Raw genomic sequence first — 26,209 nt, 5'->3', positions numbered from 1 at the left:
TGTGCGTGTGTGTAAAAGTTGTTGCTCTACAAGGCCTTTTGTGTGTAAAAATAGTGCAAGAACGTGTGCTTGCTAATTAAATACCCCCTTCGTCTCATAATGTAAAACGTTTTTTTTACACTGGTGTAGTGTTTAAAAAATGTCTTACATTATAGGACGTATGGAGTATTTAAGTGTTATCTGTTTTGACACACTATAGCTAGCTAGTTAACTTGCTCCATCAGATGTGATAATAAGGACTGATAAAATAGAGGATTTGGTCAGAGAGGGACATGTGATCGCTCATGAGTGTCATCTGTATTCGCTCACCATTTAGTTAATTAGCTTGTTCCTTCGGATGGGATCGATCATCAGTCGATATATAATATCGGGTGATAAAATAGCGGATTTGGTCAGAAATGGAAGTATGATTGCTTATAAAGTGTCACCTGCTTTTGGTTCATTAGCTATTTAGGTCGAAAATGTTTTAAAGACCATGGTTCAGCCGAACCTATGCTCGACACCATTGATCTTTGAACACTGTTCATGAGGATCCGTGCATGGTTGATTAAAAATCATGGTGGAAGCTATTTGCATGTTAAACAATGCATGACGCGAAGTGTTGGACGGAGTTGGCATGCATGGCACGGATCCACATGTATACAATTGTTGAATGGTACACGTGGACTATACGTTCGACTGAACCATGGTTCTTAATCGCGTCTCTCTATTTAGCCCATCTCACACGGGCACTCTTAGAACATTTATAATTGAACCCTCAAAACGGCTTAACTCCCCGGAAGATTCCCTTTTGAGAAATTAAGTCAAACTATTCAAATTTTTGGGGAGAGTACTTCTCTCATAGATTTGAGCAGCCAAAACCAACTCCTCAAATAGCTGTTGCTCAGTCGCCTTCACTCCGGCGTCACCCCCATCGTATTCCTTGCCTCCGGCAATCACCCCGGACGTCGTAGCCCCGTCGACCTTTGGCCACCAAATTCCGGCTATCGTTTTCTTCGGCCACGGCGGCGCTCCCCCTTGTCGTACCTAGCCCGATGGCGACATGTGCAAAGCTGCAACACACGGGGAGGACCATCTACAAAGAGGAAAAGTTCAATGTACAAGAAGAAAGCATACATAAAAAGTGGCCGCCAGCCGCCATCGTCGATTTCGGTGAATCCTTTCATTCCGGACGATGCCATCGCGCCATAGGAGAGGGATAAGTGGGAAAACCTCTTTGGACGAAGAAGAACCCAAGCCATGCTCATGGAAGAGGAATTTTAAATACCGTGTTGCACGCTTACATTGCGAACCATGAGCCTCTGTCAAATTACTTTTGCGGAACATCTATCCTAAGTACTAGCTAGCTCATGAAAATCATCTAGTGCTGAGTCGTTGGCCGCATGAAAGGAACAAGAAAGAAGGAAGAAGTAAGAAGAGGGAGAGAGGCTTCCATGTAGGGTCGAGTAGTTAAGTTTGATAGTTTTTGGTTAGGTTCGTGTTTTTTGAACTACTCAAATTTAAGGAGTTAAGGTTTGAGGTGGTGTTTGAGGAGTCAAATTTATAGGGTTCGGCTAGAATTTTATAAAATGTTCACGAATAGAAAAATTGTTCACAACTTTTAAAATATGTTCCTAGATTTTAAATATGCTCATGGATTTGAAAATAAATTCACAAATTTGATAAAGTTCATGAATATGCAAAAAGGACAACAGATTTGAAAAAAGTTCACAGATTCAAAAACTTCATGCACTTGAAATTTTTCACAAATTTTAAATAAATTTATGAATTTGAGATAAGTTTGTGAATTTCGAAAAAGTTCATGATTATAAATTTTTTGGAAAAACTCACGTTTTGTAAGAACTTTGGATTTAAAAAAACACCACGGCTTTGAAAAAGTTTGTAAATTTGAAAAACATCCATGAATTGAAAAGAGCTCATGAATTAAAAAAATATTCGTGATTTTGTAAAAGATCACGAATTTGAATATTGTTCAGAAAATTGAATAGTTCAGGGATTTTAATAAAGTTCACAACTTTAAAAAAACATGAGATAAAAATATAAAGAAACAAAAAAACAAAACTGGAAAAGCAAAAAGACCGAAGAAAATACAAACAGAAAAACAGTGAAAACAATTAGCTACGGTCGTCCCACAGAATTAGCACCTATGTACCAAAATATAAGATGTTTTTAGGCTAGCCTATACAAGTGTCATATATTTTTCCCAAATACTAATTGATGCAGCTGCGCTCAATAAACGTGGCGAGCGCACACAGTACACGGTAAAAAGCTTACACTACAAAGCAAGTAATTAGGATTCTGTGTCATCATTATACTATGAAAAAGGAAAATATATGTTTCTCATCCCATCGCGTTGCCTACTTTACATAAATCAGTCAAAAAAGGACAATCACATGCATTTATTTGGGCTTAATAAAAAATTAAAAAGCAACTTTTGATTTAAGTATCGGAATTCAGATTCGTTTTCACTGTTGGGTTTCTCGTGACGAGTTCTTCAAAACTAGATCCCACATGGACATGTTTTGACAAACTTTTTGTTTTGAGCAACTTTGGATGCTAAAGAGGCAACTTTAATGCTATAGGAAAGCAACTTTTCTTATTTTGCCTACTATGATTCACTATCAACGAAAAGTCGTTATAAGCTGCCTCTCATGACTATTCTGTTCACTAAACTCACATATAAGTCGTCCCCAAATGCTTATTAGTGCAACTGCAATATTTGGAGACGTCAAGCACACCCTCCAAGGCATTCAATTTGGCACAAATCACGCGCAGATGTTTTCCTGTCTGGTATGGCAACCGAAGGTATCGTGAGGCAAAAACATTTTACCTGTTAACCATTTAGAAAATAATACTATTTAGGGTGCAATCTTAATCAACAGTGCATTATCCATCTTTCTTTCTTATCGGTACTGGTCCGGATTGTGGATAAATAAACATCTTAGCAAAATCAGGATCGGAGACGAAATTGAAGATCACTTGTCTATTTCTTTGCCCGTTTCTTCGGTACTGGTACGGATTGTGGATTAGTAAACATCTTAGCAAAATCAAGATTGAAGACGAAATTGAAAATCACTTGCCTATTTCTTTGCCCGTTTCTTTATACGTATTAAATCTACATGCAAGCCGTGTTTAAATAGAAGACATGTGGAATCTTGAACTCGCGCTTTTGTTGGCAAAGACCATATTTGTTGGGCCGTAGTTACAAATACTCAAATTATAGACCATTTTTTGTAAATTAAGAGCGTGTGTTATTCTTTTCTCCCATTGCAACGCACGGGCCCGTTTGCTAGTAAAAATTTAAAAAGCCGTAACTTTTGATTTAAGTATCGGAATTCAGATTCGTTTTCACCGTTGGGTTTCTCGCGACGAGTTCTTCAAAACTAGATCCCATATGGACATGTTTCGACAAAAATTTTGTTTTGAGCAACTTTGTGTGCTAAAGAGGTAACTTTAGTTTTATAGGAAAGCAACTTATTCTTAGTTTGCCTACTATGATTGCTTATCAATGAAAAGTCATTATAAGCTGCCTCTCATGACTACTCTGTTCACTAAACTCGCATATAAGTCGTTCCCAAATGCTTATTAGTGGAACTGCAATATTTGAAGACGTCGAGCGCACCCTCCAAGGCCATTCGATTTGGCACAAATCACGCGCAGGTGCTTTCCTGTCAGGTATGGCGACCGAAGGTATCGTTAGGCAAAAACAGAAAAAAGATAACCACTACAGTTGGTGGAAGAGCCGCCCCCACCCCCACCCCATTTTTTTGTCGGTTACCATCGAAGAGACGATGGGAGAAAGGGGAGGGGATTCACCCGTGCCTCACCGTGATTCTCCATCGGAGGGTGGCAGCAGGCGACCTCGGCAAGCACACAAATCACGGTTGGATTTCGGTAAAACTATCACACAACAAAAGCAACAAAAACACACAGAAAAAGATACTTGAATCCCCTTTTTATGCACAATACATGAAAGATAACATAGTTGCCCATAATTAAGCATACAGTTGCCTAAAACCATGTATCCGATTGCCTAATCATCATGAACAGAAACATTACCAAGACCACCATTTGGCCAATATCTAAAGGTTTTCGATACCTTTCAATTAAGTTTGTGTCACAGTGGTGTGTCAAGAATTTCTTCTCTTCAGGTGGGATCCAATGATATGATCATAAACACTTGGCGAATGATCATAGAGGATGGCAGGGTGGAGCTGGTCACGGGGACATAACTAAAACCATGAAGTTTTTTTTTTATGGGATTAAGTTTATCTGTGAACCCCTAAAAAACGAACATGTGTATGTGCGTTATCATTTTTCACGTGTCATAGTTGCCCACAATCAACTATACAATTGGCTAGAACCATGTATCCAGTTGCCCAATCCTCATGAATAGAAACATTTCCAAGTCCATAATTTGGCTAATATATAAAGGTTTTAGGTACCTTTCAATTAAGATTGTGTCATTGAGATGCATCAAGAATTTCATCTTCTCGGGGTGGGATCCCTTGGCATGAACGTAAATACCTGGCGAAATGATCATAGAGGGGGAGCGGTGTGAGCTGGTCATAGGGACATAACTAAAACCACGAAGTGTTTTTAGGGGATTAAGTATATCTATGACCCCATTCAAAAATGAACATGTGTATATTCTTTATCCCTTTTTTCAGATGTCACAGTTGCATACAATCAATGATACTGTTGCTTAAAACCATGTATCCAGTTGTCCACGATACACCATACAGTTGTCTAAAACCATGTATCTAGTTGCCCATAATACATCATACAATTGTCTAAAACCATGTATCCAGTTGCCAACAATCAACCATACAATTGTCTAAAACCATGTATCTAGTTGCCCACAATAAACCATAAATTGTCTAAAACCATGTATCCAGTTGCCCACAATCAACCATACAGTTGTCTAAAACCATACATCCAGTTGCCCAATCCTCATGAACAGAAACATTACCAAGATCATAATTTAGCAAAATACATTCATATACATAGTGCAATGAAGTCACTTATATGTAGCACTAAAGGTGCCTCATATTTTTGTGTGATTTTCTCATTTTTATACAAACCAACCTAATAGGCAGTCCTACTAGACAAAAAATGAAGTTGCTTTTCTGTAGCACTAAAGTTGCCTCGAAAGTACCCACAGTTGCCTCGATCTTTTTTCGATGAAACCTATCTATATGAATCTAGTTTTGAAGATCTTGTCGCGAGAAACACAACTATGAAAATGAAATTGGATTTCGACGCTTAAATAAAAAATTATAGCTTTTTAAACTTTTTGGACCTCCAAATAAATACACGTGGGATAAGATTTCTTTTCTGATGGACTGCGCTCGATTTTATCAATGGGCGCTCGGGCGCCAGCTAGCCACGTCCTATATTTTTATACGGAGGGAGTACCTACGTTCCTCCCTAGAAAAACCCGTAGCGTCGGTGGCGAAAGAAAATCGGCCTACTTGGGCTATCCTATGTTGATCGTCTGAGGATCCCCTCCCTGGGGAGCAACTAATTAACGAGCGCTCCTTTGGGAACCTCGCAACGATCAGCGCCACTTGGCGCGCTCTCAGCCATTCGCCACGTGTCGCGCTCTGGGCGCTCCCTCCAGATTTTATTTTTTTATTTTTTCGTACGCGTTTTTGGCTTTTTAAACGGGTTTTTTTTACGTTTTGGTTTTTCACCGGCCTTCCCTAGCTTTTCGACAAAAAAAATCAATTTTTTTGCGCAAAAAAACATATTTTTTTCGTGAGAGTCACGGTTTTGTTTTCGCGAGAGGCACGGTTGTGCTTTCCCGAGAGGCACAGCCGTACCTCTTGGAAACGAAAAAAACGGGTTTTCTGTTTTTTTTCCTTTCGCGAGAGGCACGGTTTTGCTTCCGCGAGAGGCACGGTTATACTTTCGCCAGAGTCACGGCCGTGCCTCTTGGAAACGAAAAAAGCACGTTTTCTGTTTTTTTTTCTTTTTCACGATAGACACGGTTTTGCTTCCGCGAGAAGCACAGTTGTGCTTCCGCAAGAGTCACGGCCGTGCCTCATCGAAAACGAAAAAAACGTGTTTTTTTTCTTTCGCGAGAGGCACGGTTTTACTTCCGCGAGAGGCATGGTTGTGATTTCGTCAGAGGCACGGCCGTGCCTCTTTCTGAAAGGGAAAAAACCCGTGCTCCCGGTTCGGTTTTCTTCGTCCGGTTTTTTTTCGTGAATTTTTTTTCATCAAAACCTATCAACATGGGATCTAGTTTTGAAGATCTCGATGCGTGGAATTCAACGGCGAAAGCGGTTTAAGATTTGAATGCACGGTTTAAAAATAAAACATTTTAAATAAACGGATCTATGAAAAAAGGGAAAACTTACAGGTTGCGACAAATGGCGCACATGCAGCGCGCCACTTGTCGCAACCTGGGGGAGTTGGAGTGATCTCCGCAAGGAGTACTACTTAATTAGTGATTTCTCTCTCCATGTGCCCTTTGTACCAATTGAACGCTATTCGGCGCTAGGATTCAGCATCTACGGGCCTCTTTATTTGAGTTTCTTTTCATGGCAAAACGAAGGAGTAGCTTCTAAGTAGCCTTGATCTCATCCACCACCAAGTCATGCGTAGTGCAAGATCCAATCATGGAGAGTGTTGATCATCTGAAGATAATCGCTCGCAATTTTAGCCTCCCGAACTAGAAGCCTCGATCATTTCGGGATAAGTTTTTTTAGACAATCAACGAAGCTTTTATTAAACCGTCACCACATTTACAGGGACGAACTGAAGTTCACCAGGGTTGCCTAACCAAACATGGCGGCCAACCCCCAGTTTCAAAGCATGCTTCGCTAGATTGTGAGCTTCGAAATTCGAGCTCCTAAATTCATGCACAATATTGCATGACTGAAAGCTACGAGTGCAATGTATGATCTCATGAATAATAGCACCATGGCTAGGACTACTCTTCTGACTGATGTCATTTACAACACCTTTGCAATCAGTTGCAACATGAATCGCCTGCAGATGGAGATCTTGTGCGAGTGCCATTGCTTCCTGGACTGCCAACGCTTCTAGGGTAGCTGGGTCAGAGATACCCTTGAACACAATTGATGATGCTCCCAGATAAGCTCCCTCCCGGTTTCTACAAACTACAGCAACCGTCCCAAAGCTCGATCTCCGCCCAGTGGCCGCATCAACATTCACTTTCATCATGCCATGAGGGGGTTGGATCCATTGTCTCGGTCGCACGGGTGCAGAGTTCACTGCAGCACTTTCCGGTTTCCTTACTATCTCAATATCATTCAGAAAAGATTTGACAAAGCAGTGAGTCGAGAAAGGGCTCTGAAATATGTCCTCATAGACGGCCTTTCTTCTTGCTGCCGAAAGAGCCCATAGTGCTCATCTGGACAAATAGATCGCTCTTCAAGGCCGTCCTCATAGCGAATAGCCAGTCCCGTACATTATCGCTGTCAAACCGGCTCATCTGGTCCAAAATTGCCTCATCTGCCAGTGCCCAAACACTATGTGCCATCGAGCAGTTCAGCAACGCATGTCTCCACGAATCCCTCGCCCCACATAACGCACATGCCGGCGATGTTGCCATATTCCTATGCTGTAGTACATCTGCTGTTGGAATGGAACTTCGAGCAAGCCGCCACAAGAACAGCTTGATTTTTGAAGGTACATCTGTCTTCCAGAGATCCTTCCATTCACTGCCAGCGGTATCTGTGACAGAGGTACTGTCCTGTTCCTCAATCCAGTTCTCCCTCGTGGTCTTCGTGTGGATGATATGCCTGTAAGCAGACTTGACCGAGAAAGAACCACTCCTCTCTCTGCTCCAGGCCCAAAAGTCATTTATATTCTGTGTACACAGAGGGATTGATTGTATTACCTCAGCGTCAATTGGCAAGAAGACAGCCCGGACGAGCTGCTCGTTCCAGCTTGCTGTAACCCCATTTATCAAGTCTGAGACCAAACGTAGTGGGTTGGGAATTAGTGGTGCTATCGGCCTCATCATACCAGAACGAGGTAGCCAATTTTGTGTCCAAATTTCATTTGACCCTCCGTTGCCAATCCTCCGTATTAGACCTTGCCTGAGCATGTCACGTCCATCAAGGATTGCTCGCCATATTTGCGAGGGTCTGCTACCCAGCTCCGCTTCCATGAGAGATGTTTGAGGGAAGTAAGCTGCCTTCAAAATTTGTGCACTGAGGGATGAGGGATCACAAAGTACTCTCCATGCCTGTCTTGCTAATAAAGCAAGGTTGAAAACTTCCATGTCCCGAAAGCCAAGACCTCCGAGATGCTTTGGTCGTGTCAAAATATCCCATGCCACCCATGCTGGTTTACGTTTACCCGCTTTGCTTCCCCAACAAAATTGTCTAATAATGGAGGATATATTCTCACAGAGACCCCTAGGCAGCCTGAAACAAGCCATAGAATAGACTGGCAGGGCTTGGGCCACTGCTTTAATCAGGACTTCTTTCCCTCCTGCCGATAAGAGCTTCTCCATCCATCCCTTCACCTTTTCCCAAACTCTATCTCTGAGATATTTGAACATGCTCATCTTGGACTGTCCCACATCTGTTGGCATACCCAAATAACGCTCATTCAGTGACTCATTATGGACATGTAAGATATTTTTGATGCTATCTCTCATCTGTTGTGGACATCCTTTACTGAAGAAAATAGACGATTTGTCGTAGTTGATTCGCTGACCCGATGAATTACAGTATGTCTCCAAAAGGTTAGATACCTCTTGTGCCCCCTCTGTACTAGCCTTGAGCAACAACAGGCTGTCGTCCGCAAAGAGGAGGTGGTTGACATCGGGAGCTGTGTTTGCCACCTTAATCCCCTCAAGCGCAGATGATTGAGAACTAGTTTTTAGTAGGCACGAAAGGCCCTCTGCTGCGATCAAGAAAAGATAGGGGGAGATCGGATCACCCTGTCGGATACCCCGTGATGTTTTGAAAGATTCAAGCTTCTCTCCATTGAACAGAACTGAAAAGGATACTGAGTTGATCATGCTCATTATGATATGTACCCAGTGTTGTGCAAAACCCAATTTTAGCATGATAGCCTCGAGATACGGCCATTCTAATCTGTCATAATCCTTCATCATGTCCAACTTCAACGCACAATGACTATTTGTTTTGGCTTTGCTTCGCTTCATAAAATGCAGGCATTCATAAGAACAAATGATATTGTCAGTTATCAACCGACCTGGAACGAACGCAGATTGCTCCTCTGATATTATCTCTGGCAGGATAAGTTTTAACCTGTTTGCAACAACTTTGGAAGCAATTTTGTATATGACGTTACATAAACTGATAGGACGAAATTGCGTTAGGAGTGTTGGGTTTACCACCTTAGGAATAAGCACCAGCACCGTGTCATTAACAGACTCTGCGCTCTCCTCCCCTTGAATTATGCTCAAAACAGCCGTGGTCACCTCATCTCCACAGATTTCCCAATGTTTCTGGTAAAACTGTGCTGGAAATCCATCTGGGCCTGGTGCCTTTGTCGTACCCATTTAAAAGAGAGCCTTCTTGACCTCATCTTTTGTATATGGTGCCATTAACATCTCATTCATCTGATGTGTAACCTTAGTAGGGACATGCTGGAGGACCCTCTCCATGTTTGTTACCCCTTCGGTATTATACAAGCTTTTGTAGAAATCCGTAACCATCTCGTTTAGCTTGGTTGGGTCCTCAACAGTAACACCAAGCGCATTAGCCAATGCTTTTATCATGTTTTTCTCCTTCTCCTCCTTGCTCGAAGGTGGAAAAATTTGGTATTCTTGTCCCCCGAAGCTAACCATTCAATTCTCGACCGTTGTCGCCACATGAGCTCTTCACAGTGATAGAGTTCAACTAACCATTCGTTTGAATTTAATCTCAAGATGAGACGGCCCCGTTCTTGCTGGATCCCCACGAAGGCGCTCAAGCTCCTCGAGCTGCTATTTTATCTCCTTTTGGACGCTCCCAAACGTCTCCCTATTCCACCTGCCCAAATTACTCCCCAGATTAGTAAGCTTAGTTCGCAACTCCTCCAGATTCAGCGCCGGCTGGTCACCATTCCAGTAATGCCTCACAGTATCATTCCATTCTCATGTGTCTCCCACATCACCTCATATCGGAAAGGAGGTTTGGCTGGAGGACGAGCTTGAAAGTCCTCCATAATAATCAGGATCGGGCTATGGTCACTTGACGCCGCAGTAAGGTGCTTCACATATGCATTCGGGAATCTCACAACCCATTCAGTTGATGCAAGCGCCCTATCCAAACGGACGCGGGTGTAGCTTCCCCCCGTGACCTTTTTCTCCCATGTCCAAAAATTACCCTGATAGCCAATATCTTCCAACATGCAAACATCCACTGCGTCCCGAAAGCCCTGGATTTGGGCATTGCTTCGCTCTCCAACTCCTTCTTGTTCTTTCGGACGCAGTACTTCGTTGAAATCCCCAAAACAAATCCACGCAAGCTCACTCAAAGATGCAATCCCCTTCATCGTGTCCCAAGTCTAGTAGCGTAGCTGCGTTTGTGCCTCTCCATAGAAACATGAGGCTCTCCAAGGTTCCTTTCCTGGTTCATCCACCTTGCAATCTATATGATACATTGAATAGCCTGGAATTTCAATATTTATTGGATTGATCCAAAAAAAATCCGAGGCCACCACTGCGGCCCTGACTATAACAGCAAAGGCATTATCATAGCCGAGAGTACTTGATAGATTTTCTACCCTAATTCTATCAATCTGAGTTTCCACGATACAAAGCAGGGTAGGGGAAAATTTTCGTGCTAGCTCACGGAGCTCTCGGACTGTCGCGGCCTTGCCCACGCCGCGGGAGTTCCAGCTGAGGAGACTCGTTGTGCCCGGCGGTACTCCGCCTGGGAGTCCGCCGATGTTGCATCTGATGGTTTGCTGCCTTTCTTGTTGCTCTTCTCTTGTATACTCTTCTCACTAGTCAATCATGTTTTCTCTCTCTTCTGCTCTTGCTTTGGTGGCGGGCTCAACGGTGTCTGTGGTGGAGGCAATGCTAGCACACCACCGCTATTGGTTCCACCTGAAGTGATCACCTGGGCGACCCCCATCAAGTTTGGTTGCGTCCTCTTCCTGTTGCGTTCCGCCTCATCCACCTGTGTATCCTCATCGGTGCCAAACTCCTCTCCTCCATCGTGAGCAGCCTCATGATCAGTCCTTGCACTACTTCCGCGGCCACTACGGCCTCCCCGGCGTTCGCCTCTACGGCCGCCCCCCTCCCCCCCCCCCAGGGCCTTGTCCTGTCTGCATAACCCAAGATGCCCTTAGCTCCTTGAACACAAGCGCAGATGGAGGATGGATACCCGTGCCATGCTCCTTGAATAAGTGGCCCAACATGCCACAAACCGCACACCAATCAGGTAGTTTCTCATATTTCACCCTATAAATTTGCCTCCGTCCTTCCCGTATCATAGAGACAGCATTCTTCAAAGGCTTAGTAACGTTGATCCTCACCCATACACGGTGGAAATTCCTCGTAAAATCTTGCGAAAGTGGTTCAGCAAATAGCACTTCACCACCTTTGCCGCCATAGATGGAACTAGATGAGCATACAGAGGTGGTACATCATGAATTTGCACCCAGATATCAATAGTGTGAAGCTGGACAGTTGAAGGTTTCGCCAAACCATCATAAGGCTTAATAATAATAGCATCTCCTCTCAAGTGCCAAGGCCCGTCTTGGATTACTCTTTCCCAATCTCCCAAGCATGAAAACTGGACCGTATACAAGTTCTCCTCTAGCGCCTTGAACTGTACCTCTTGGGAAAGATCCCATGCAGCTCTCATGTTCTTGAAAAACCAATATTGACTATATGTTTTGGCAGAGTGGACCTTCGCAAGCACAATCCAACGAGCCGCCTCTGGCGGCGCGGTCTCGTCATCGAAAACCACGTCGTCGAGATCCTCTTCCCGCAGGCCAAGTTCCTTCATCAGTGTCGCCACATCGTCTATCTCCAATCGCCCTGCCGTAGCAGACCCCGAAGCACCGTCCGATGCCATCTTCACTTGATCCCTAGCCCGAAAAAAACAATCGGGCCCTCTTCAGGAACCCTAAAGTCTCCCCCTCCCACGACTGCCCGGATCAGCGAGCGCCCAAAAGACGCCCCCTACCAAGGATCGATGGTCGTGGATTGCGGCGGAGGCAGGGAAACACAGGTCTCAACGGCGGCGACGTAGAATCGCCCCGAGAGGAAGGAGAAACCCTAACTTGAGGGGAAAAAATCATTTCGGGATAAGTGAAGGTTAAGCCTTCAAACACCACGGCAGGAGGCCTTTCAATGACCATAACGGGCATAGCATCCGAGGGGGCCCCTAGATCGACCACAGGCCCGAACATACGTCATGGGTCACGTGTCGCGTGGAACGAAGAAACACGAATCTGGCCGGCGAGAGCCCAGAGGCAAGCAGGCGCACAACACGGGGCTGCTTAGCCGCGCGGGAGCTATGTATCATCCGTATCATGACGTAATAGGTCTCGCCTACAGCTACGCGTGATTAATTTTGTGGTATTTTATCGATTTTTCCATTGTTTGCATTTTTGGTGGTTTTTTATTTTTCTTTTTTCTTTGGTTTCTTTGTTTCTTTCGTTGGGTTTCTTCAAAAAAAAATTACTTTTTTACCGCATATCTATTTTTACATACAGATTGTATATTTTTCTTATACATCAGTAACCATTTTTATACATGTTTAAGATTTTCAAATACACGATTGGCATTTTTTTCTAAATATTTTTCTGATGTCTACTTTGTCATATACATTTGTACATGTTTTATACTCCCTCCATTCCCTTATACAAGGCCACTATCAAAAATACATTTTGAATCAATACAAGGCCACCAACAATAATCAAGGCAAAAATTAATGATGTTTTTTCGTACTAGAAACTTTTTAATACTTACATGCATGTAGTCATAATGACACTCAACTACTTGTTTCCCATTCATTCGTTGCATGCATGTGGCGTATTAATGATCCCAGTTAACGAAAAGAAAAGGTTGACTTGCAAAGCAGTCATTAAATTTTATCTTGATATCTGTAATATGAGTTTGTGGCCTTGTATAAGGGAATGGAGGGAGTACATCTAACCCTTTTTTATATATGTTAAACATTTTTTAAATACATGATTAACCTTTTTTATAAATACATATTTTGAACATTTTTTAGTGAATATGTGTTCTTTTTTTTTGAAATACACATTGAAACATTTTTTGTGTGATACAAAACATTTAAAAAAATATGTGAACTTGTTTTTACATTGTATAAACATTTCTTTGAATTCACATATTTCTGAAATACTTGAGCATTCTTAAAATGTAATATGCATTTTTTTAAATTGTACAATTTTTTGAATTAATACATATTTCTTAAAATTGTATGTATTTTTCAAAAATATCATATACATATTTTAAAAATGCGTGAACATTTTTTAAATGTCACATAATATTCTTTTACTATTACAGACATTCTAAAAGTTGGGTGAATATTTTTTCAATACATGAACTTTTGTAACTATGTGATGAACACTTTTAAAATTAAGTAAATGATTTCTTTCATATTATATGTATAGTATTTTTAAATATTTTGACAAAAGTAAAAAGGGAAAAGCATGTGCATAGCTTTATCCTGATGAAACCACATGGCTATTTGCTTAGCTCATTAGGCCATCTACAACACTTGTACTTTGGCCTGGTATCAAATCCATGTCCGTTAGGTCCGATTTCCGGTCAAATCGAGTAAATTAGATACCGTGGATGACAAAGAAGTCCTTCGGCACCCCGGCCTTTTCTTCATATGCTATAGCCAATGTTTTTGTTGTTTTCTAACTAGGATAGCACCTGCTAGCGTTGGAAGTTGGAAGGAGAGACTCTAATGCGAACGCTAAAGAGAAAAACATTTTGTTTATTTTTCGTTAGCACCTATACAAGCGTTGAGCGTTGGAGATGACCTTGCTCCTTGTAAATGAGCTCGTCTTCCGTCTTGCTAAAGCTGAGATATAGCCGCGCTCGCTTGGGTGAGTGTGCATGCACATGACAAGCTCACGCAGCCCAAAAAATGTTGCAAGCGCCGGGACATCCGCTTCTTAGCAGCTATCTTTGCTTGAAATTACTACTTACAGGGTATCTTTTGCAAATCTCACTCCCATCTCCTATTGTGGTGACTAGTGGCTCACTTCATGTGTGACACTGTAATGTGTCTATCGATACCCGCTTCCAGGGGGTACCCGCTAACTTGTCGCTCCCATCTTAGGTATTGTTGTTTTTCTTGTAGGGTCATGACCACTGGCAAAGGAGTCAACTCGCTAGAGCGGTTCAGTTATGTTTTTTTTTTCAGTTTTCGCTCATGGACAAAGAAAAATTACAGAAAAAATAATATATATCATAAAAATGTTCTCCTCAAAATATAGTTTTTTTGATGAATTTAAAAGTATTTCAGAATTAATTTTTTATGAATCAATGGAATATCACAAATTTAAAAAAATGTTAATAAATTTTAAAAATGTTTGTGATTTTGAAAAAAAGGTTCATGAATTTTAAGAAGCTTTGTGAATGGAAAACATGTTCAATGTTTTTGAATTAACGTTCACAAATATGAAAAAATGACAAATAAAAAATTCACATAATTCAAAAAAGTGTTTCGTGAATACATAAATTTCTCATGAATTTGAATAAAGTTATACAAATTTAAATATTTTTCAATAATTTAGGAAAATATTTGTGAATATAAAAAGTATTAGTGATTTTAGAATATATTCACAAGTTCAAAACATATTCATGAATTCTGGTTAATCTTCCTGAGTTTAGAAAATTGTTTGCAAATTCAAAAATTGATCGTGAATTTAAGAAATACTTACAATTTTTAAAAAGGGAAAAGTGTGAAAAATTGAAAAAAAAAACAAAATAAAATACAAAAAAAGAAAATTTGGTTTGAAAATGTTCTAGAACATTCAAAATCATTGGGAAGAGGGAAACATTGGGCAATCCGAAAAATGAAGGGTGGGTGACTTTTTTAACAAATGAGTGAATTTTATTAGCTCAAAATGAAGCTTTAAGGAGATACAAACACAGTAAACACACACCCAACTTCTACGTAGCTAGTGTGCACACATCCAACAAGAACACACACAAACATATAAAATCACACCGACATCTATTACTCTTATAAAAGCATGAGAGAACGGAGAACCAAATCATCTGCACCGTTTAATAAGAGTAATCGAACGATCCATAGCCCTCGTATGTTTAACACCAAACATGTTTTACTGTCAACCGAACTCCTCTGTTCATGAGAAAAAAAAATTGTGCCCACTTATCCTGCCCGCTCCATGTCCACGATCGCTCACGATCTTTAAGCGGAACTCACACACGCACGTATTCCGTCCACCTCCTCCCCAACCTCTGTAGCGGAAGGTTAAAAAAAAACCTCTGTAGCGGCAGGCTTCTTCTCCCCGGATTCCCTTCTTCCCTCCTGCTGCGCGGCGGCGATGCGGTCGAACTCGTCGGAGAGCTTCCTGACGTGCTTCCACCGCCGCTCCATGGCCTCCGCCCTGATGCATCCTCCGCGCCCAGCCGCCGCCTCGCGTTCCTCCGTGCCCGGCCGTCGCCGACGAGGCGGAGGAGCCAGGCGAAGGGGAAAGTCCCTCCAGGGTCGGCGCGGTAGGCGAGCGCCGCGTAGGCGTCGGCGGCGCTGATGAGGACGACCCCCGACCTTACCCATCCCGCCCGCGGAAGGCCTTGGGGAGGAAGACGCAGATGACACTGTCGAGGAGGATTGGGAGCAGGGAGCCCGTCTTGAGCCGCATTGCCGCATCCACGTCATGGCAGGTGCCTCCCTACCCGGGCGCTCTCCCCCGCTCCGGCGCCGCAATCCAGCCCGAATCAGCGCCTTCCTTCGTCGTGGATCTGCAGCCCCTTCATGCGCGTGGTGCGCCCGACGCGCCGCCTCCACACGCTGCACTGGTATGTGTCCGACAGGCCCATACGAAATTTTGAATTTATCTGTGTGATTGGTTCATAGTAATATTCTGCTTCGTCCATGTTGCAAAGATAGTTTATTGTATAGTTCTTCCCATGTTCAATACCGATGGCTGCTACTATCTCCTTTTTTGTTTTGTGGAAGGACCTCAGCAATTGAAAGTACACCCACAGATACAAGGCACCCCACACAGTGTGAATGATTTACTAAAGTTCTAAGCTATCCAAGGCGTTGGATTTTTTCTGTACATGGTTCAAAACGAAGAATGCACTGACATATAATTGCAAAACTTACATCACTGAATGATATAAGAAAAAACAGATATGCAATGCATAGGAACACTGATGTGGGTTTTAGATATGGAGTAAGCAGATCCCCTGAAAGAATCACTTAGGAACACTGATGTGGATTTTAGATATGGAGTAAGCAGATCCTCTGAAAGAATCACTTTTCTGAACAATGCAATTTCCTCACATTATGCCAATAGAAGGAAGAGAGTTAAACACATCAACACATATCTTTTGGGAATATCGTTATGCTATGTCCAGTGATATACCATGTATACATATATAAAAGGTTAAAAGTGAAAATTGTCTAGCAAAAGAAACCATGCCGAGGAGCTACATAGATTTTGGCCAAATATATTTTCAAGAACTGAGTTGGAATACTAGGGAGAGTAGGCCCGGGACATTGGTCTTTACAGTTGATTTTCTTCATCAAATTTGGTAGCCCCAAGATGCACCAGGAGTAGGCACAAGGAGGCTGACGGGGGTAGTTAATTTACTATGTGTTAGTTGTTAAATATATGTCCAAATGTTGATACTCCTACTTGCACGTCGTATGATTTTTTTTGAAATGCTTTGTATGTTAAATGAACCATGGCGATGTTTTTGTTTAGTTGCCTCTGATGTACATGCTTTTATTTTCTCTTTTTCTCATAATTCCTAGATTTAGGAAAAGATATGGGTGAATGGTCTATAGGATTTAATAGCCCGTGCTCCCTTGCTGTCCATCTGCAACTCAAGTTCATGCTCTACTAGAGCGAGGCTGCGGTCATACGAGGACATTATCAAGAAGATCTTCGATAGGTGCAGCCAACTGATTGATGTTGGAGTGGATGGCTTGTAGGTCGAGTCATTCTCGGTTTTCTACTGCTATACCTCACATCAAGAAGATCTTCGGTGGGTTTCATAATCGTAAGCTCAACTGTCATTATACAAATTGATTGCTATTACCATGCATGTGAATGTTTTGTTTGAAGTAAGTCAAACTCTGTTCGTCATGTGACGTTTCCAAATTTAATAAGTAGAAGTGCACATCTGATGTATATCTCGAATTAATGGTTTTAGGAATAATGAGTTATTTTTATGAACACGATGGGCAAACACATTTTCTTTATGTGTTGATCCAGAGAGAGGTTAACTTCCACTTTTACTGTCATTAACCTTTATTGCAATCCTGATAAGCACATGGTAAATTCTCTATTAAGTGTATATTTCTTGCATGTTATAAGCCCTCGGATCAATGCTGATGCTAAGTTTTTCTTTATTTGATGATGCGGAGAGAGGTTGACTTCCATTTTTACTGTCATTAACCTTTATTGCAATCCTGATAAGCAGATTGTGAATTCTTTACTAAGTGTATAGTTCTTGCATGTTATAAGCTCTCGGATCAATGCTGATGCTCAGTTTTCTTTATTTGATGATCCAGAGAGAGGTTAACTTCCATTTTTACTGTCATTAACCTTTATTGCAATCCTGATAAGCACATGGTGAATTCTGTACTAAGTGTATAGTTCTGTACTAAGTGGAAAGATTTGTAGTTTCCCTGGCATGTTTAGCATCTGTAGTTATTTCCCTTATTTAAATGTAGATGATTTTTTTAATCCAGATAAATCTATTCTCTGTTTCAACCGGGGGAATGTTCTAATCTAGCTCTGTTTTTGGCTATATTGTTGTTTCTAATAGCTATCTGTATGTGGGAAAATATCAGGTGATATGTGAGATTAGATCCTCTCGTCATGCGGGCTCCTGTGAGCCGTTGGATATGAGATTAAGAGGGATTGAAGGGAGAAAAGGGCGATTTGATATGCCTTTTTCGAAGCCGACGCTGGATATACCTTTAGAGCGGATGAAGATGATCCAGCTGCGTCATGTAATTTTTTGATACATCTGCATCATATGTGAATTTCTTATTAATTTCCGCATGGGTTAGTTTGCTGCAAAAGGTTGTATTTTGATTTGAACTATGAATTTTGTTTTTGGTTCATGCTGTGGGAACGACGATGGATGGATGTAAATCCTTTGGAAAATCAGACAACAGTTAGATATGAAGCATATCCATCTTATTACTACTTGACATGTAAAACTTGTGTACAAGAAAAATCTTTGGAAACTCAGGCGACAGTTAGCTATGAAGCATATCCATCTTATTACAACATGCTTACGGTTTACACCTACTGTACTTGTCTAACACAAGCACAAGCTCAAACTCACAACACAAGAACCTGAATCAAACACTTGTAAATCACCATCAGAAAAGAAAAAGAAAAAACAATAGTTGGTTCGAACGAGCAGGCCCAGCAGCCAACGACAGTTGCAGGTATTTCCTTGGGTACAGTTTCGATGCTTCACCAGGATACAAAGACGCATCAACATGCACTAGATATGTCATCTTTTCCAGGCCAGGCATATGATACAAAGACGCATCAGCATGCACTAGATATGCCATCTTTGCCAGGCATGCATATGCACGTGAATTTCACGTGCATGCTTACTAGTTTAGAAAAGTAAAACATGATCAAAGTTATGCCTTGGTGGAGTAAAAAAGCAAAAAAAGTATTGAAGCGATCGATACAATGATCAATAATTCACATCAACAACCTCACTAATACAACAAGAATGATTCTCTAACAACAACTCCTTCAGGTACGAGACAGTGCTCAAGCGTTGCCGTCGTCGGATCCAACCACCGAAGGCCATTTAATGGGTGAAGAACAAGTCCAAGCAAAAATTAGCAATGTGTTCAATAAGGTTACCACATACGAAACATCGCTATTTCCAAATATAACCAATAAGGGCTGGACCTCGGATCTCCACATCGGAGCTCGAGGCCGATGCTTGAGAAGCACCACCAATCGAAGTCATCAAGTATTTTTGCAACAACTTTTCACGATCTCAGTAGCTACACATGCGCAACACGGTCTTGATGTGAGATGCCACACAACTGAAGACCATGTTCACGCAAGCAGGAAGTCGGGCCGTGACAAGAGGCGGTTCGCAACCAAGAGCTTCGAATAGGGAAGGTCCTCATCGCACGTTACAATCGTGATTAGGAGTTAACAGCTACTACACCTGAACAGACATGTTAAAGTAGAACACACACGTGACACAACAAGCACACACATTCACATGAAACAACAGACACAAACACGTGACAACACTCCCACAAGTTCGAAGCACCATTTTTTACAGTATATTGAGAAGATTAGAAGGAACTATTGAGATGCATACGTATTTGTCTACAACTATCAAAATAGAATATGTACAACACGAAAATATGTGATACAGAGAGATGAAGCTACTGGTAAAAAAAAATCAAACGATCGAACATGCAATGAATTTATAAAAATTCATCCAAAATAACTCCAAAAATAAACACAAAATTGAACATTTATAGTCCAAGAAATCACAAACCAATCGCCAGAATGTAACCACAACATTGATGTACATCTTTTTTGTGTACAACTTATCTCCATTCAAAGAACAGTTGTGTAGATTAGAAGAGACTAGTGAACTAGATTAGGAGTGACCGAGATTAGAAGGCTGACATGCAGATTATTACACTGGTCACATTTAAATCTACTACTCTATGATTTGTGAAACAAAAAACATGCAACACAAAAGCCGTGTCAAACAGGGAGGTTAAGCTACCCCTCAATGGAAATTTTAAATGGTTAAACCTGTGCCACATTTTTTTGGAATTCATCCAAAAAGGCTCCAAGTATATGCTCCTGGATTTTAAAATGTGTTTTAAAAATATTTTGAAATGTCACAAAATTCTGCAAAATGATTCTCGCGTACATCTCGACATTCTACATGCATCAAACTCGTTTCGTGAAAAACCGACAACTTTTGTGTCACGTGCAAGAAAGACAAAAATTAGTGTTAAAAAGGCTGTTCATGAGACATTTTACACAAGGCGTATAAAATGTTAGTTTTTCATGAAACTTGACCTGCACACATACAATGTTGAGTTGTGCGTGCCAAATTTGTGTTCGGAATTTGTTGACATTTTGAAATATATATTTTTGATGGCAGGAGCATATGCTCCCATGGGTCAAAATGAACTTCTGAAAAAATTGACACACAGAGTGAACGAAACTACATCCGATAGCCTAAATGAAATCATAACATCGCAGTGCATCTTTTTCGTGTACAATTTATATCGAATCGAAGCATTGTTGTGTGGAAGCGATGAAGGAGTTGATTCGAGAAAAATACATGCAAACCACCACACCCACTTACTGCCAGAGCCACCCATGTGCGCTCGAGCGCACCACTCGAGCGTGGCTTGCTGGACTGGCCGATTCGGCCGTTCGTCCACAGTAGGCCCAGATGTGCTATGAGAACCATTCCGTGCAGGCTCAATAATGTTTGCATGAAATCAAATGGTCTAGGACCGAATAAAGGGTTCTCCTATTCAGCGGGTAGGGCGCGCGTACCCCCGCAGCTCCCTCACGCGAACAGTGGGCCAGCCAAAATAACTCAAGTACGGTTTTAGGAAGAGTTCTAGAACCTTCCCAAACCATTTCTGTTATTTCTTTTGGCCTTTTTCTTCTTTTCTTTTTATTTTTATTTTATTCATTTTAAGTTTTTTCTTTCCAAATTTCACGAATATTTTCTGAAAATCCGGTAACATATTTTTTCAAGACGGTGATTTTTTAAAATTGAAATATTTCTTCAAATCAGGGTGAACAGTTTTTGAATTAAAGTTTTGTTCATCAATTACAAAAAATGTTCATCGTTTCTTGAAATTATGAACATTTTTATGAATTCATGAATTTTTTCCTAAATCTGAATATATTTTGAATTCATGAACATTTTTTTAAGTTGCATACATTTTTTGGAAGTCGTGGACAAGGTTTTTGAGGCGAGTGTTTTTTGAAATTCCAAAACTTTTTGTTTCCGACATACATTTTATTTGGCATTCGTGAATATTTTTTTAATTTGCAAATATTTTTATGAATTTTGTGAACAAATTTTTAAAAAATGCGAATAATATTTTTTACATTTGTCGAACATTTTGAATTTTTTGCACAAATTTTTATAAATATTGATGATTTTATTTTGAATTTTTGAACTAATACACGAACATTTGTTTTGAAATCACGAACAAATTTTTAATTGGCATTTTTTTTCAAATTGATGAAAGTTTTATATAATGCAGGATCATTTTTTCAATACGCAAATATTTGTTTTTTCAAAATCATGAACAGTTTTTAAACCACAAACATTTTATGATTTCTGGAACATTTTTTCTTCAATTATATTTTTTGAAATTTGGAACTATTTTAATTCCTAATTATTTTATAGAAGAGAAAAAACAGAAAAATGGAAATAAAAAAACTGGGCGTCCAGCCCCCAAATAAACTGCACCCAACGTGTCTGGTTGAAGGTTATGCAGGTAGGCAAACGCTACATCCAGACATTGGACGGTCCATCTCTCTCTCTGTGTGTCTGAGGGTAGACGGTCCATCTCTCGAAAGCTGCAAGACATGCAACGAGAGTACAACTCAACCAAACTGGCAACGTTGAAACCGAAAGACAAACCAATGGGTGAAACAAGCAGCAGATCCTTAGAGGAACGGCAGATTTGGGTCCCAGCCGCCACCTACGGTCGGCCCCAGGACGTCTATTTCAAACTGTTTAAAAATAAATTTGACACAAATTTGGCAAGCATGACATAAACTTTGGCGATTTAAAGCAGTTTTTACATAGCAAACTTAAAATTCACTTTAAAAAAAACAAGGCCGCGACTACAGGCCGAAGAACTCGTTGAACACGGTGTAGTCGCCGTCGCCGCCGCCGTCGCCGTCGTCGCCTCGTCGCCGCCGTGCCGTCGTCGTCGTCGTCGTCCTTCTCCTCCTTTTCAAGCGGACGCCACTGCTGGACCCCTACCTGGGGTCGCCCTGGCGGACCGGCGGCGGCGGCGCGTCGTCGTCGCTGTCGTCGAGAACGACGACGTCTCCCTCGTCGCGGCTCCCGCGCCGAGCGGCAATCTCCTCTAGGGCGCGGGCGCGCTGGCGCTCCAAGCCTCCAACTCCAGCCGCGCACAATCCTCCCGCGTCCACTTCATGGCCGCCACGTCGTCGAGCCCCGGCTCCGTCTTGACGCCGGCGAGACCTGGCTCCGTCTTCGGCTTGACGAGGCGGGGAGGAGCCGAGGAGGAGGAGCCGCACCCGCCCTCGTTGATGACGATGCCGGCGCTGCGGGTGCACCGGCCGAGCGACGTCTCCACTGGCTCGGCCTTGATGCCGAAGAGCGCCGGTAACCCAGAGGAGTGCGAGGAGGAGCGGGAGGAGGAGGAAGAGGAGCCGGTCCTCGGTATCCATTGGCCGCCGCTCCGGCGGGGAACCGGGATGGCAGGCTACGTCAACGGCGACACGTTGCCGCCCTCGAGGTGCTGGAGGACGGCGTGGAGCATGCAGCCGGGGGCGCCCCACCACAGGCGGCGACCGTCGCTGTTCTTGGTGCCCCGCATCAGAGAAGCGTTGTTGGTGCCGCGCCGCCTGCCGGCGTCCGAAGTACGCTGCCCATGCTTCGTGGTTGCGGGCGGCGTACTCCGGGAGGGCCAGCTGCTTCTCCATCAGCGACGCCCGCACGCGCTCGACCTCATCGTTGAAGTAGTCGGGGCGCGTCACGTCGGGCAACGGGGGTATGGGCACGCCCTCGGCGCTGAGCCTCCATCACCCTGCCGCGCGCATGTCGGGAGGCGCCGAGACGTTGGCTTCGAACAGGAGGTGGGTTTCCCACTTGTGCAGCGAGCGGCGGCTGAAGCCATTGGCTGCCGCCCCATCGCCGGAGAACCTCTCGCCCATCATTTGCGGCGCTTTGAACGGGAGGAGAGAGATGAAAGAGTTCGTCGGCGGCGGCTGTGAATGGGGAGAGAGGGACTACGGGCGGGTGCGTCCTCCAACGAGGGAGGTGCTGTTTTATATAGCAGCGGGAGGGGGGAGGGGGCGGCAGCATTGTGTGTACGTGTGGCGCGATGAGGCGCGTTGCCGCACCACGCCGGCCCGTGAGGAATCAATGGAAGGCTGACCGGCGGCAGCCTTGGCATTGATTCCCCGCGGGAAACCGAGGCGTTGCGAGGACGACGAGGCGGGGGTCGCTGACTCGGCACACCCGCTGTTCATTCGCGCCAAAATCAATTGCCCCGGCACGCCGGGTTCGACCTGAGTCCGCTGACGCCAATTTCGGGCCGAACCGTCGAAAAACAGGCTCCTGAGTATGCAACTGGGCCTGTTTTCGAGCGCTGACGCAAACAAATCGTCTTGAGATACCTATTGGGGGCGCGGTTGCACTTACCGATAGATCAGTCGAAAGGAATTGTGCAGCAGTACAACCAATTAATTTCTCTGCGTGCGGTAGCCGATGTCGCGGTTAGACGCCAGTGTTGGCATGCGGGAGGGGAGGGACGGGAGGAAAAGAAGGAACCGGCGACATGCATGAGTCGGGCCGCCGTACTCGGCTGTCCCTGTAGACTAGCCACAATGGTGAGTAACATACACTAGTAATATACACATATCCCTAGACTATGTTACTATCTCAATAGTGGGTAGTAACATAAGGCTGTTCATAGTGGGAGTAACTTAGCAAGTAACATAGCGCATTTCAAGACAGGTTTGCTTATGTGGCATAGAGTTAATGAGGAAAGAGATGTTTAGAGTAACATAATATGTTACTGTAACATAACGCAACCCAAAGCAAAATGAGTCTATAATGTAATAAATGCTATCATCTATGATACTACTTGTATGTTACTTTGCACTATGAAGGTAGTAACAAAGACTAGTGTCATATGCATGACACTAGTCTAAGTTACTTCCCACTATGACTAGCCTAAGTGTGGTAACATGTAAAGCTTCATTTATTAGGTTATAGACTCATATTGCATTAGGATATGTGATGTTACAGTAACTAGCTAAGTTACTAGTACTACATCTCTCCTCATTAACTCACTGCCACATAAGCAAATTTGTTGAGTTGGACTCGATGTTATTACCGAAGTTACTCCCACTGTGGCTAGTCGTAGTCTGCACACTAAGGTTCTCGTGGTCCTTCACACGTGGCGCCGCCGTACTCAGGTACAGTGTAGTAGTTCGATGTCCCTGTAGCCTGCACACTAAGGTTCGACTGACGTGTCGATGTCGTAGAGGCGAATTGGATCCATCTGCCACACGGGGTCCTGGAAAGCGAATTCTTCCCATGTCACGTGGTGGTTATCTCGAGCTCCATCGGCTTCACTCCCATCGATCAGCTGGTACTTGCTTCGTACGTGGATCGGTGCTTTCTAGGTTACCAATTCTCGTCGAGAATCAAGAGCCAATACTGTAAAGAAAATCGTATCAGCATTTTGGGATTTTGGGCTTCAAACTCTGGCATGCCCTGCCCAAAAGTTAATACACTGAATGTGTCAGGTCAGGTATCTACAACAGAAAACAGAAAATTATTTCCGATTCCAGATTACTCTTCTAAGAGCAGCTCTAATGCGCCGACTCATTTCGTTCGTGTGTGTCTGTTTGAGTCAAAACGGGTAGAAAAGTCGGCCCAACGCGCCAACCCAAACAGACGCACGTCGCTATTCGTTCGCCGGGCGACCCATTCCTGGCCTAAATTTGGGTCCCATTTGCATCGGCGCGGAGACGAGGCGGACGCGCGCGACGCCTGCCCGCCAGCCGGTGGCACATAGGCCATTCTCTTCCTCCCCCAGCGACAACAAGCCCAGCCCGCCCCACCCCGTTGCCATTGCCACCCAGTTCCAGGGCCCTTGCCAGCAGTCCGCACCCACACACTTCCCACTCACATCGCCACCTTCCAACATTGCCGCGCCGCCACCACCGCCTCGCCGCCGGGCCGCCGTTGCTCTCCCCTCATGTCGCCTCGAGGACGAAGTCGCCCCCGCCAGCTCCTTCGTTTGTCCCTGGCCAGCTCCTTCGTCAGACGCCTCCACGCTCGTCGGACGCAGCCAGGCCAGCTACCTGGTCTAGGGGAGGCACACGTCTTTTCGCCGGCAAGCTTCTTCGACGATGCCCGCAAGCAATTCGACAGTTTGCCCCCAAGGTACAAATGGACTCCACCGACGAGTTCTTTTTCCACAATTTCCTCTGCGACTCCGATAATTCCTCATCCGATGATGAGGAGATGGTGGCTGCTGTGTTGGTCGTCCATGACCACCTTAGTAGGCAGCTGCCATTGTTTCAGGGCTCGATCCCGGGGCACACTCCGGCGTTGAACTGCAACCGAGAGAGCGACCATTTCCTTCTTTGCAAGGATTACTTTGAGACACCCAACGCCCTCTTCAAACATCACCAATTCTGGCGCCGTTTCCGTATGGCTGGTCATGTTTTCAACAGTATTCGGGAGGGGTGATCAGATAAGATAAGTATTTCAAGTGCAAGGAGGATGTCTTGGAAAGATTTGCTCAGAAATGCATTGCAACTATCCGGATGCTTGCATACGAAGTGCCGGGTGATCTCATTGATCAGTACGTCCGTATGAGCGAGTCTACGTGCCTAGACTCCATGTACAACTTCTGCAAGGCTGTAATTGCAATGTTTGACCGTGAGTACCTAGCTGAGGATATCTATCTTCAGTGAAGTACTATTGTGAAGACAATCTCCAACCCCTGTTGGTGATAAGGGGAGGAGATTTGCACAAGAGGAAGAGAGTGCTAGTAAGGATGTGGAGCGTGCCTTTGGTGTTCTGCAATCTCGACGGTGCATCCTTCGGTATCCTGCTAGAACGCGGAGCACCAAAAAGTTGTGGCAGGTGATGACTAATTGTGTGATCACGCATAATATGGTCGTAGAGAATGACCGTCCGGAACGTATCTACGATCAAGGGTTTCAGTTCGAGGGTGACAATGTTGTGCCTGAGCATGAAGGAGCGGCAATGTTTGCATAGTTCACCCTATTTCACCATCAAATGCGT

The 26,209-nt window shown here is 43.5% G+C and overlaps 1 long non-coding RNA gene across 1 annotated transcript; it reads left to right on the top strand.

Annotated features, from left to right (window-relative positions):
• Positions 1–15,386: 15,386 nt before the first annotated feature.
• On the top strand, positions 15,387–18,412 carry LOC123046501 (uncharacterized). The gene is made up of 2 exons (XR_006422384.1): positions 15,387–17,176; positions 17,988–18,412. It is a non-coding gene; the product is annotated as an uncharacterized lncRNA (long non-coding RNA).
• The last annotated feature ends 7,797 nt before the right edge of the window (positions 18,413–26,209 follow it).

Source organism: Triticum aestivum, chromosome 2B (genome assembly GCF_018294505.1).
Source record: "Triticum aestivum cultivar Chinese Spring chromosome 2B, IWGSC CS RefSeq v2.1, whole genome shotgun sequence".
NCBI classification, from domain to species: Eukaryota; Viridiplantae; Streptophyta; class Magnoliopsida; order Poales; family Poaceae; genus Triticum; species Triticum aestivum.
Note: the sequence above shows the minus strand (reverse complement) of the source record. Positions and strands in the feature narration are given on the sequence as shown.